This window comes from Narcine bancroftii, chromosome 1, assembly GCF_036971445.1.
Source record: "Narcine bancroftii isolate sNarBan1 chromosome 1, sNarBan1.hap1, whole genome shotgun sequence".
Lineage (NCBI taxonomy): Eukaryota > Metazoa > Chordata > Chondrichthyes > Torpediniformes > Narcinidae > Narcine > Narcine bancroftii.
In genome coordinates this window covers 367,826,306-367,839,673 of record NC_091469.1, presented here as the reverse complement: position 1 = coordinate 367,839,673, position 13,368 = coordinate 367,826,306, and the positions used below count along the sequence as shown (strand labels likewise).

Sequence of the window (13,368 nt, the reverse complement as noted above, 5' to 3'; positions counted from 1 at the left end):
TTTTTGTATGTAGTCAGCACCCTGGATTTGCTACTGCTGTGAAGGTGAGCTGATATCTTGATAACTTGCCAGCAGACCAGAAGTATACCCGATTCTGTCAGATTTTACTGGACATACTGGATCTCACTCAGCAAGCATGAATGTGGTATTCAGATCCTAAATATGCAAGAGTTGGGTGATAAGAGCCCCTCGGACATTATGATGGATCTTATGCCAAAAACTCACTTTGCGACCCTATCCACCTGTGACACTAATTTCAGGTTATTGTGCATCTGTATTCCCAGATCCTTCTGTTTTACCGCACTCCTCAGTGCCCTACCATTTACTGTTTATGTCCTGTCTTGGTTTGTCCTTCCAAAATGCAACACCGCGCTCTTGTCTGCATTAAATTGCATCTGCCATTTTTCAGTCCATTTTTTTCAGCTGGTTCAGATCCATCTGCAGGTTTTGAAAACCTTCCTCACTGTCTACAATGCCTCCAATCTTAGTGTCATCTGCAAACTTGCTGATCCAATTTACCACATTATCGTCCAGATCATTGATATAGATGACAAACAACAATGAATCCAGCACCGATCTCTAAGGTACACAACTAGTCACAGGCCTCCAATCTGAGAAGCAATCTGCCACCACTACTTGTTGGCTTCTCTCGTCCAACCATTGTCGAATCCAGTTCACTACTTGACCATGAATACCTTGCGACTGAACCTTCCTTACTAACCTCCTATGTGGCACCTTGTCAGAGGTCTTACTAAAGTCCATATAGACAACATCCACAGCCTTTCCTCTATCAACCTTCCTGGTCACCGCCTCGATAAAACCTGAACACTTCTAGTTTAATGGCATCTTTCCTGTTACAAGGTAATCAGAATTGTGCACAGTATTTCAAATCCGGTCTCATCAATGTCTCTTACAGCTGTGACATGCCTATGGTGTTGTACTTAATGCCCTGACCAATGAAGGCAAGTGTGCATATGTTTTGTTTGCCACTCTGTCTGCCTGTGTCGCCACTTTCATCAAGCTAGGAGTCTGGCTTTTCCTATCTCACTTTAACAGCTTGGTGCCCTGTGTCTCAGAAAACTAGTGATTCAGCAAAAAAGAAATTAAAACTATGGCAGAATGTTTATAATTCACTAATAATGGGAATTACTGATCCATCTCCTCTGATTGCCTCTTACTGTTAAAATAGAAACAGACATTGTTGGAGGCAAAATGGGATGATGAAACAGTCATGGTGAAATGTTAAACACAGAAAGATTCAATTTAAAACTAAATTACATTTAGAACTTGAACTTGAAAACGTAACTATTTTCATTTTTTTAATTTTGAATGCCGATTGTAATTGTTTATGGTTTATCTTGCTGCATTTTTCTAAACAAGAGTACTGAATTACCTCTCTAGAAAACAAAGGAAGTCAAAGTAATCTTGATCTGTGGTTCCTTGGGTATACACCTCATTTAGATTTCGCTCAAGATTTAAACCGTGTGGCCAGGTGAGATGTTTCCTATGTTCAGAGATCATAGGTTCTGTAAGATCTTCGGTATGAATTGTTTCAATTATCAGCTCATATTAAGTTTCTAGAAACCTGGGGCATTCCATTTTCAGAGAACCTTGTTGCACTATATAAATTCACGACAAGAATATCATGCTGCAAAGGCTGGTAATCTGAAACAATGGCAGACGTGCTAGGAAACATCCAGCTATGGCTGCATCCATGAAAGGAAACCAAGATAATATTCCATGACCTCTGATGAAGAAAGTAACTAATTTGAAAAAATTAACACTGTTTCTCACTCAAAACTGAAGAGTTCAGGTAAATTTTCAAATCTCTAAAGAGGAGAGAGAGGGTGAAAATTTGGAAATATAGTATGACGTGGAGCAGGCTGTAATTACTGAAATATTTGTCAATTTATAATTATGGGCATACATTATATATCATCCATGTGATGGAAAAATTGTGTTATTCTTGGTAAATGACATTATTTCCCAGCCCACCTAATGAGACAACTGATTTTACCACCAGAAAAAAATAATCACTTTGTCAATGCCACCTGGTTTCTATGACATAACCATGTTAGTAGCTAAAGTAGTGCATAGTACCCAACACCCAACCAATTTTCCCCTGCAGCCGCTGCAACCGTGTCTGCCTGTCCCGCATCGGACTTGTCAGCCACAAACGAGCCTGCAGCTGACGTGGACTTTTACCCCCTCCATAAATCTTCGTCCGCGAAGCCAAGCCAAAGAAGAAGAAAGAAGAAGAGTACTGACATAAATTGGAAAGAAAATTCCCATGGTACCAAGCTCATTCTTCTTTGGGCCAGAGACTGCCAATCATGATCAGTCTTTCTCCCTGTCATGGTGTTTAACTTTGTTATATGTCACACTATATCTGGGTACAGTGAGAAGGATTCTTCTGAGAACAGGTCATCTCTAACATTAAATACAGCTGTGTAAAGAGTAAATTTGCAGACTATAGCATTAAAATGAAAAGGAAGGTCCATGATCACCAAGCAAGGGCAGCATGAAAGCACTGTTCTGAGATGTATTCAGGAGCCAGAGGGTTGCAGGGAAGAAACTCTTTTTAGCCTGTTGATGTATCTTTTCAGACTCTCCAGCCTTCTCCAGATCGGAGGAGGTACAGAATGGGGAGAAAGGTGCTCTTTAATTACTCCTTGCAGGATGAAGAGGTGGTCAGGGAGGCACAATACCTCCATCTGCACCAGCCAGAGTATCTGAAGGCTGTTTCTCACTGTTTGACCCTTGAAGAAGCATCCTATAGTCACCAGTCAATTTCCTCTCCATTATTTTGTATCCACATCTCATCAGAACTTCCTAACAGAATCGGGAGTCCGCCATTTGATGTAACATGCCTGCTCTGCCATTTAATTGAGGCAGATCTTTTCCCTTAGCACCACTTTCCCTCATTAATCCCAGATTCCCTGAATATCAATGAAGCTATTGATTTATCTCTGAAATAGACTCAGCAACTGAGTCTCCACAGCTCATTCCCTACATGCCTTGCTTTTTTGTTTGAACTCACGGCCTTAGGCTTCACCTTATTTTCTCTTAAATCTTGTTTAAAAACTCATAATATAATCCTGCGTACTTGACCTTCCAGGTTGTCGTCATAGTCAGTGGTACTTTAGAAACTACAACTAGGAATTTTGTATCAAGATTTAATTGAATCACTCGTGCACAATTTCTTGTATGGTAACATGAGGCCTCTGAGGATCAATAAAGGATCAAAAGCATTTTAGCTTCTGATGTCTGCTTCAGAAAGGCTGTGTATCAAGGGCTGTGGTGCAGCACCAAGCCAATTCTAGAATGTTAATGATGCACCGGGGAGCAAAAGAAATGTTCTTGCACATCTGGGTTTATTCATCTCCATGTGTCCGCAACATACATTTCAATCATCATATATATAAAGCCCTAGGCTCCTCTCCAGAGAATTTTCATCAGATCTATTATTCCATTTTAGTTACTCCCTGCCATTTTAAGAGTGGAGAGGACTGGGAGCAAATCATTCCTAAGAAATTGGGATTGCATACAAGTTACAAACATAACTGTATGGCCACAGACTAAGGAATTGATGCTCTGTTTAAAAGCTGTATTCACAGATTTGATGTTCTTTTAAAAATGGTCATTTTCATATCTTTTAATCATTGTTGGTGTTTGTGATGGTTCTATTTCATTCCTTGGCACAATTCAAGTTTGGAATAAACTGGTAATTATTATAATGACAGAAGTATTTCAGATTTTAACAAGTGTCATACCAGAGATGCTGATCTGCATGGGAGCAGAGAGGCAATGAGGTAAAGGATACTGGAAAGGAACTAAGAAGGAAGAAGGAAAGGTTTATATGAAAATGCACTCTGACTGAGGGGCAATAAAATAAACCAGTACTTATATTTTCTGCATAAAATACTCTCTGACTTGTTTTTAATTGAGTCATTTATATAAGGAATCCATGAGTAAAATGGGGATCCTGTGGGAACCTTGCAATTATTGTCGAGGAGCACAGTAGTAACATACAGTTTTTCTGAGCAGGTTCTAAACTATAACTTTTTAAAAAAGCATTAATCTTTCGAATTAATTCATTCATCAGCAACATGCCAGCCCATATTGGTCCTTTACATTAAAGCCCTGCTAATTCTTGGCTTCCCCCTACTTTTTTACTCAGGCCTCTGCCTGTTTCTCCAGATTCCTGACGAAGGGCTCAGACCTGAATCGTCGATTGCCTTTCACTGCATAACCTGCTGAGTTTCTCCAGCTCTTTGTGCCTTGCACCATTTTTGACCTTGACCTTTGCTGCCACTTCCCTCTCTGTGCATTGTAAGGTAAAACATCATGAGATGGGAATGTGTAGGGAGTTACCCTGTACAGGGCAGTAACAAGAAGGGGAGGTGTCCTTGTACTCCTGTTAGGTAAAACATCATGAGATGGGAATGTACAGGGCAGTAACAAGATGTGAATGCATCCTTGTACTTACAAGATAAGAGAGACATTGATGGATTGAGAGGCAGGAAGCTAGCAGGGAAAGGATAGCAACAGTTTTAGTCATTGGACAAGTAATGATATGATGATGTTCTAAGCATGTATCCAAGGGTATAAAAAATCACCATTTTGCTGATAACGGCAGAATGCATTCTCCGACTAACATGTTTAGTCGCAAGTGTTACAATCCGGTAATAAAGAACAAAGAACCCTGATTTCGACTCAGCCTGGTGTTTGTCTCACTCATTCATGAACAAAGCAGACCTAACAGCATCCAGATCAGGCTTCCCATCAGCCTCGTCGTGCTCCAAGGAAATCAGCCTCTCCAGACTTTCCTCAAAACAGAAGCATCCCATTTCCGGGGACACGCAATGCTGTTACAACGCCAGCGACCCGGGTATGAATCCAGCGCTGTCCGTAAGGAGTTCGTACGTTCTCCCTGTGTCTGCGTGAGTTTCCTCCAGGTGCTCCAGTTTCCTCCCACCCTTCAAAACATACCAGGGTTGTAGATCAATTGGGTGTAATTGGGCGGCATGGGCTTCTGGGCCAAAACGGCCTGTTACCGTAATGTATGTTTAAATTTTTTAAAAAATTAAATCTAAAGATTAAAAAAAAGCCCTGCTAATTTTTCATGTAATACCTTGAAATCTTTCTCAATGGGTTATTCTCAAAGCTTACTCTCTAGAAATGGAAATCACCAGAATATAATCTTGTCACTTTAAACAATTTGCTTTCATGCTTATTGCAACAGTCATTGCAATTTCTGGTCTAGACAGCTAAATTATTATAGAAATTACACAAGCACATTTCCACAGGGGTGAACTTGTTATTAGTTAGTCCAACATTTTACTATAATAAAAATTACATAAATTAAATAAGTCAAATTCAATTCTTTTCAAACATATTCTATGATTTTACCAATGGTTTGGGGAATGAAAATCTCAACTCAGCCCACTATTATCAAGTTCATACCCTGCTCTCATGGTAAAAATGAAATAGTGTTTCTTCATGACCACAGAGCATAGGTACATAAATATAAGTTAGAATAGAAGTTAAACACATTGAGATATTAAAATGTTAAGACATATACAGTAAATGTCCACAGTACTATCCACTATCCGTCTGGGAATTCAGGAGCCTAATGGCTTGGGAAAAAAGAACTGTTGCCCAATCTGGATTAACAACATGAGTGCTACAGTATCTCCTACCAGATGGCAGAAAGGAGAACAGTTAAGGTGAAGGGTATGTGGAGTCCTTCACAATGTTTATTGCCTTTCACCTGCATCGAGTGTTGTAGATGTCCTTCATGGTAGAAAGAGAGCCCCGTGATCTTTTCCGCATAACACAAGTCATTATTTTCTAAAAATACATATTTCACTTTCCTCTTCCTGTGCATTTTTCATCTCCAATGATTATTAGGGCTGAAGAGAGACCACAAAACAATGTTAGATATAACCACGGGATAGGAATAGGAAACATACTTTTCTATATTGAAATGTAATCTTTTATAAGTTAGAGTGGCTAAAAGATTACAGTACAGGAAGTTTGTATGTACTGAATGCAGCAGCAAAACAAAAAAGCTTGTGAAACAGAAGGGATTTGGTTACAGATTCTTTTTGGTTTGTACTTGTTCTGATTTTCCCTTATTCTAGAAACTGTTAAAAGCTCCTGCGAAAATTGAGGCAGGAGTATGATCAATGCAAGGAAAGCTGGGAATGGGACATAGTTACCACCACAAATACCACTTCTGGTATTGTCTCAATTGCTAATTTGCTGTTACCTCGCAGACTGGAGAAGATCACATTATAGAATTTACTAAAATTTTCAAATACAGTTTAAACTTCTTTTAAAATATTCAAGAAAAAATACTTTTTGGAAGGGCATTTCAAATTCTGTCACATCTTTCAAGTCAGAAAATGTTCTGCCCTAAAGATTTTTTGAAAACATTTTCAAACCTGAAATCCAGAGAGAGCAGCCTTTCTTTAACTATATTAACAACTCTGCCCAGTCCCTGCTAACATCTTGGATCATATCTTGATATCTTTTATTCAAGAACAGATTTAACTTACCTTCCATCTTTTCACAATTCAAATCCCTTATCAATTATGATAAACAATATGCCTTCACATGCCTTTTATGTTTGCTGATATGTTACTAAGCTTTGCTTACAGTTCTCAAGCTGAAGGCTTACCATCAATTTATCACATAATGCAGTCTGTCTGGCTTTATGTTTTATGCTTCCAGCAAGAAAACCATGTGCTTTTTTTTTAATCCATCCTATCAACATGCTTTGCTACTTTTAAAAATTTGTGAATATAGACATCAAGGCTGTTCTATACATTTAGACTTTTCATCATTGTCTAATTAATGATAAACAGCCTTTCTCTTTCATTCCTAAAGTGAATTAGATAATCAAAAGATAATCAATGAAGTTCAATATCACTTCACACTACCTGGCATTGGCCTCCATCTGAAGGTGATAATGTTCCCAAGTTTTGCAATGTCTGCAAAGTTGAAATCATTCCATCCCATACCAAGCACTGCAGCATTTATAAACATTGAAAAAGACAGTACAACTTCTCAGATACACTTAACCTGCATTGTGTAGTTGGGAGATGAGGCAGCCGGTGGAGGGTTGGGAAAGGAAGGCGCTGGTGGAGAAACGGCAGTTGTTACAATTTGCAAAAATTTCAAACCTTATCTTAGTTAATGTAAAATACCAGAAGACCTGCTAACTATCAACTAGGAGATTGACTTGAGAATTAGAAGCAAAAAAATCAATTCTAAGGAAAAGGATCAGAACTACAGATGAAGAGAGGGCCAAATTGAAAGAATCCTTGCTCTGCCAACAAAGGTTATAAGCTGAGGACAACATCTCTGTAATTATCAAAGTTCCTGGTCACAAAGATGTTTTTCTTCTCCTGGGAGACGTCCCTCCAATAATGTGAACTGTAAGCCAACTGTCGGTCGTTCCCTCTTCCAATATTTTATTTCAAACTTTATGAAACCCTTTTTAATATTTCACTTCATGTTAGAATTTGATTTAAGACAGAATCTGTTGTGTTCTCTAACCTCTCTTCATATAACCGGCATGAATACAAGTCAACAACTCCACGGCCATTTTCCCTTGGGATCTATAAATATCTAGTTGCAAGAAAGAGTCTTTATTCTGAGCTGTTAAACTGGGACTCTGTTACGTTCTTACATTTACAAATCAGTATGAAAATACATCATTCAACTCAATACGTGCATTATAAAGGGACCTCTAATATACTCTGTAACACATCGTAGATTCCATGCCACTGCAGTTATTGGTATGAAACAGCATATCCAGGATCTACCATGAGAACATGTGAGTCATTAATTTATTAAAATCCTTTTAAAGATTCAAAGATACATTATCTACAGAAGATTATAAAGAATTGTAGATAATACAAGCCTGAAACTTCTAAAAATATGAAAAATATTGGAAAAGGTGATCAGTATTTCTGTTATGAGGAAGGGCAAATTAACATTTTACCTTCACTCTTGTTCTAATATTAATATTTACTTTTTTTTTACCAGCTAAACAGTCTCCTTTCCATTTTTGAAATTATTGCAGCTCTCTATGTTATACATGTTCCTTCACTGTTACTAGTCCCACTACTATAAATGAGTAGATAAAAAAAATTGCTGGGCGAATGCAATCCATAGATTAGGCTGACCATTTTGACCCATGATGCTGTCTGACTTTTTGAGATCCTGCAGCAATTCTTTGTCTGTCCAAAATTCCAACATCTTTAGCATTTGTTTCTCAAACACAGTAATTTGCTGGAGTATTATTTATCTGGAAAATGCATCAACTATTTCAAATGCATTCTGCAGAAAGGGGAAGCAGATGGAGTCGAGGTTCCGGTATATGCAATTGTCATTTTTATCTTGTTACATCAGATACTTGCTAACATGATTAGAAAACAGTTACCGTAAATCACATCTAAAAGATACATTTTGTGATAACAACTTTGAAGGAGAAAACTAGACACAAGGGAGGTGCTAGCAGATTGGAGAATGGCAAATGTGGTCCCCTTGTTTAAAAAAAAAGTAATAGGGAGAATCCTGGGATAGACTGGTGAGTCTTACTTTCACCAGTGGTGGGCAAGCTATCGGAGGTTTACGAGCATTTAGAGAAGTACTGACTTCTCAGGGATATTTGGCATGGTTTTGTGAGAAGGTTGTGCCTCACAATCCTAATGGAGATTTTTTACGAAGTAACAAAAGAAATCGATGAAGGTAAGGCAGTAGAAGTGGTTCATGTGTATTTTAGTAAGGCATTTGACAGGGCCCTCCATGGGAGACTCATTCAGGAAGTTGTGAGGCATAGGATCCATGGAACTTTGGCTGTGTGGATTCAGAACTGGGTGCCTGTAGAAAGCAGAGTTCAATAGTGGATGGAAATAATTCTGCCTGGAGGTTAGTGACCAGTGGAGATCTGCAGGTATCTGTTCTGGGTCCCCTGCCTTTTCAAGATTATTATAAATTACCTGGATGAAGAAGATGGGTGAATAAGGTTAAAGATGTTACGGATAGTTCAATCCAGTAAGTGTGAGGAGATGCATTTTGGAAGGTCAAACATGAAGGCAGAGTACATGGTTCATGGTAGTACGAACACAATTCCAGAGAAACCCAGCAGGTCAAACAGCATGTTTTACACCATGGTTAATGGTAGAATACTTAGTGTGGAAGAACAGAGGGAACTTTGGGTCCAAATCCATAGATCTCTCAAGGTCGCTGAGCAGGTTGGTAGTACAGTTAAGAAGCCTTTAATATGTTGAGCTTCATTGATTGGCAGATTGATTTCCAGAGCCTTGAGGTCATGTTGCAGCTCCATAAATCTCTGGTGAGACCACACTGAGAATATTATGTTCAGTTCTGGCCACCTCATGACAGGAAGGATGGGGAAGCTATAGAGAGGGTGTAGAGGAGATTTACCAGGATATTTTATGAGGCAAGGTTAGCTGTTCTCTTTTGAGTGAAGAAGGATGAGAGATGACCTTTTTAGAGGTCTACAAGATTATGAGGGGCATGGATAAAGGTAGACAGCCAACACCTTTTCCCCAGGGCAGGAATAGCAAACACCAGAGGACATCAGTACAAAATGAAGAGTGGGAAGTTTAGGAGAGACAACAGGGGTAAGGTTTTTACACAGAGAGTTGTGGATGCCTGGAATGTATTGCCAGGCGTTGCGTTGAAGGTTGGAACAATAGAAACATTTAAGATACTTAGACAGGCAAATAGATGAGAAAAGTAGAAGGTTACGAGGTAGTGACGGTTTTTTTTTTCGTAAGTTTCATGGGTCTGCATCACATCATGGGTTGAAGAGCCTGTATTGTTCTATGATCTGATTGTACCCTGGAAACCAATAAAACAGATTCCATATTCTCACAACTTATTAATGATTTTCTACCTGAATATATTGGATTCTTTCTCATGATAGATACACTGCAATTGTTTTCTTATTCTTCACCATCAGTTCAGGAGTCAGTCAAACAAATATATTTTTTAATTTAAGGTACTCTTTCTTGTCTTTCAAATTGGATACTTTTGTAATGTCAGAAACTTGTAAGGGTTAAGAAACGTTGTCAAGTGGCAAATTAACAATGACTGCTCTGATTTCTTAGACCCCCCTCCAATCCCCATCTCTCCCCTTCCCCTATTTCTCCTTTCCTTTAGCTTTGACTCTCTCCCTCTTTTTCCTTTTCCCTCTGCCTCCTTTCCTCCAGCTCTGCATTCACAGAGCCACCCCCTCCCCAGATCAATTCTCACCGGTCCTCTCCTGTCCCCCTAGCCACGTTCGATTATCACCTGTTGTCTGCTGGCCGGCTCTTTCTTCCCTTACACCCAGCTTATTTATTCAGATGCCTGCCAACCTTTTGCTCATACCTTGAAGAAGGGCTCAGGCAGGGAACACTTGGTTGTATGTCTTTACCTCCTATGGATGCTGCGAGGCCTGCTGAGTTCCTCCAGCATTGCTGTGGTTTTACTACTGCTTTTTAAAGTTGCTTTGGTTAGTTGAATAGAAGGTGAATATGGCCATTGCATGTAGACACATGTGGAGCATTTATTACATGAATGATAGAAGTGCAGTTTCACATTTGGCACCAAACAATAATAAATACTCCAGCAACCCGTAAGGAATGAGCACTAAATCATACTGAATATTTTAGAATTGTGATAATTATACCCAAGAGAGGCTGAAAAGCCATCAATCAATTGGTGTGTGTAGGGAGTTTATATTTTGAATATGATTGATAAATGGATCCACTAGGCAAAGCATACTCTACTCCAGTCTAGACATTATGACTTCCTGGTTGTCAAAAGCCTACGTCTGATCCATTTCATGCAGGGAACAAATTAGAACAATTCTGACATTTTCTCAGAGAAAGCTTGTTTGGAATTTCAAAGCATGAACATGGATAATGTTAAAAGATGGAAATTTCTTTGCTTTCATTATTACCCTCATAGGCCTTTCTAGTTTCTGACCTTTAGAGAGAAATTACACTGCTAGCAGCTTCTGCATTCAATCCAATCACTGCTTGATATGCGCGTCAAAAGAACCAAAGACTTGTTGATCCAAACCAAGGCTTTAATTAACTAAAAGACTGGAGCATATCACAAGTAGGTCGACCAGTCCAGAATGACCTGGTCTGGTTAGGAGCAATCCTTTAAGACCTGCCAGTAGGTGTGGCTACACTCTCAGCCAATCACAGTCATCCTACACTTTGGCTTGACTTCGTGGACGAAGATTTATGGAGGGTTATGTCCACGTCTGCTGCAGGCTCGTTGATGACTGACAAGTGTGATGTGGGACAGGCTGGCACGGTTGCAGCATTTGCAAGGGAAAATTGGTTGGTTGGGGTTGGGTGTTGGGTTTTTCCTCCTTTGTCTTTTGTCAATGAGGTGGGCTCTGCGGTCTTCTTCAAAGGAGGTTGCTGCCCACCGAACTGTGAGGCGCCAAGATGCACGGTTGGAGGCGATGTCAGCCCAATGGCGGTGGTCAATGTGGCAGGCACTAAGAGATTTCTTTAGGCAGTCCTTGTACCTCTTCTTTGGTGGACCTCTGTCTCGGTGGCCAGTGGAGAGCTCGCCATAGAACACGATCTTGGGAAGGCGATCGTCCTCCATTCTGGAGACGTGACCCACCCAGCGCAGTTGGGTCTTCAGCAGCATGGATTCGATGTTGCGGACTCTGCCAGCTCGAGTACTTCGATGTTGGTGATGAAGTCATTCCAATGAATGTTGAGGATGGAGCGGAGACAGCGCTGATGGAAGTGTTCTAGGAGCCGTAGGTGATGCCGGTAGAGGACCCATGATTCGGAGCCGAACAGGAGAGTGGGTATGACAACGGCTCCATACACGCTGATCTTTGTGTGTTTCTTCAGGTGGTTGTTTTTCCAGACTCTTTTGTGTAGTCTTCCAAAGGCGCTATTTGCCTTGGCGAGTCTGTTGTCTATCTCTTTGTCAATCCTTGCATCAGATGAAATGGTGCAGCCGAGGTAGGTAAACTGGTTGACCGTTTTGAGTTCAGTGTGCCCGATGGAGATGTGGGGGGGCTGGTGGTCATGGTGGGGAGCTGGCTGATGGAGGACCTCAGTTTTCTTCAGGCTGACTTCAAGGCCAAACATTTTGGCAGTTTCCGCAAAACAAGACGTCATGCGCTGGAGAGCTGACTCTGAATGGGCAACTAAAGCGGCATCTTCTGCAAAGAGTAGTTCATGGACAAGTTGTTCTTGTGTCTTGGTGTGAGCTTGCAGGCGCCTCAGATTGAAGAGACTGCCATCCGTGCGGTACCGGATGTAAACACCATCTTCATTGTTGAGGTCTTTATTGGCTTGTTTCAGCATCATGCTGAAGAAGATAGTAAAGAGGATTGGTGCGAGGACGCAGCCTTGCTTCACGCCGTTGTCAATGGAGAAGGGTTCAGAGAGCTCTTTGCTGTATCTGACCCGACCTTGTTGGTTTTTGTGCAGTTGGATAACCATGTTGAGGAACTTGGGGGGGCATCTGAGGCGCTCTAGTATTTGCCAAAGCCCTTTCCTGCTCATGGTGTCAAAGGCTTTGGAGAGGTCAACAAAGGTGATGTAGAGTCCTTTGTTTTGTTCTCTGCACTTTTCTTGGACATGTCTGAAGGCAAAGACCATGTCAGTAGTTCCTCTGTTTGCGCGAAAGCCACACTGTGATTCTGGGAGGACATTTTCGGTGACACTAGGTATTAGTCTATTAAGGAGAATCCTAGCGAAGATTTTGCCTGCAATGGAGAGCAGCATGATTCCCCTGTAGTTTGAGCAGTCTGATTTCTCGCCTTTGATTTTGTACAGGGTGATGATGATGGCATCACGAAGGTCCTGTGGCAGCTTTCCTTGGTCCCAGCAGAGCATGAAAAACTCATGTAGTTTGGTATGCAGAGCTTTGCCGCCAGCCTTCCAGACCTCTGGGGGGGATTCCATCCATACCTGCTGCTTTGCCACTTTTCAGTTGTTCAATTGCTTTATATGTCTCTTCCCGGGTAAGGATCTCAATCAGCTCTAGCCTCAAGGGTTGCTGAGGGAGCTGGAGCAGGGCGGATTCTTGGACTGAGCGGTTGGCACTGAAAATGGATTGGAAGTGTTCTGACCATCGATTGAGGATGGAGATCTTGTCACTGAGGAGGACTTCGCTGTCTGAGCCTTGCAGAGGGCTTTGGACTTGGGGTGAGGGGCCGTACACCACCTTTAGTCTCATAAAAACCCCTGAAGTCGCCAATGTCGGTGCTAAGCTGGGTTCGTTTGGCGAGGCTAGTCCACCACTCATTTTGGATCTCCCGCAGTTTGCGCTGAAGGTGGCTGCATGCGAGACGGA

The 13,368-nt window shown here is 40.9% G+C and overlaps 1 long non-coding RNA gene across 1 annotated transcript in view; it reads left to right on the top strand.

Annotated features, from left to right (window-relative positions):
• The first annotated feature begins 8,655 nt into the window (after positions 1-8,655).
• The window catches only part of LOC138750771 (uncharacterized), a 35,093-nt gene continuing 30,380 nt past the window's right edge, over positions 8,656-13,368 (top strand). Inside the window, exon 1 of the long non-coding RNA XR_011349498.1 lies at positions 8,656-8,763. This is a non-coding gene — a long non-coding RNA (uncharacterized lncRNA). The remainder of the gene's footprint in view (positions 8,764-13,368) is intronic.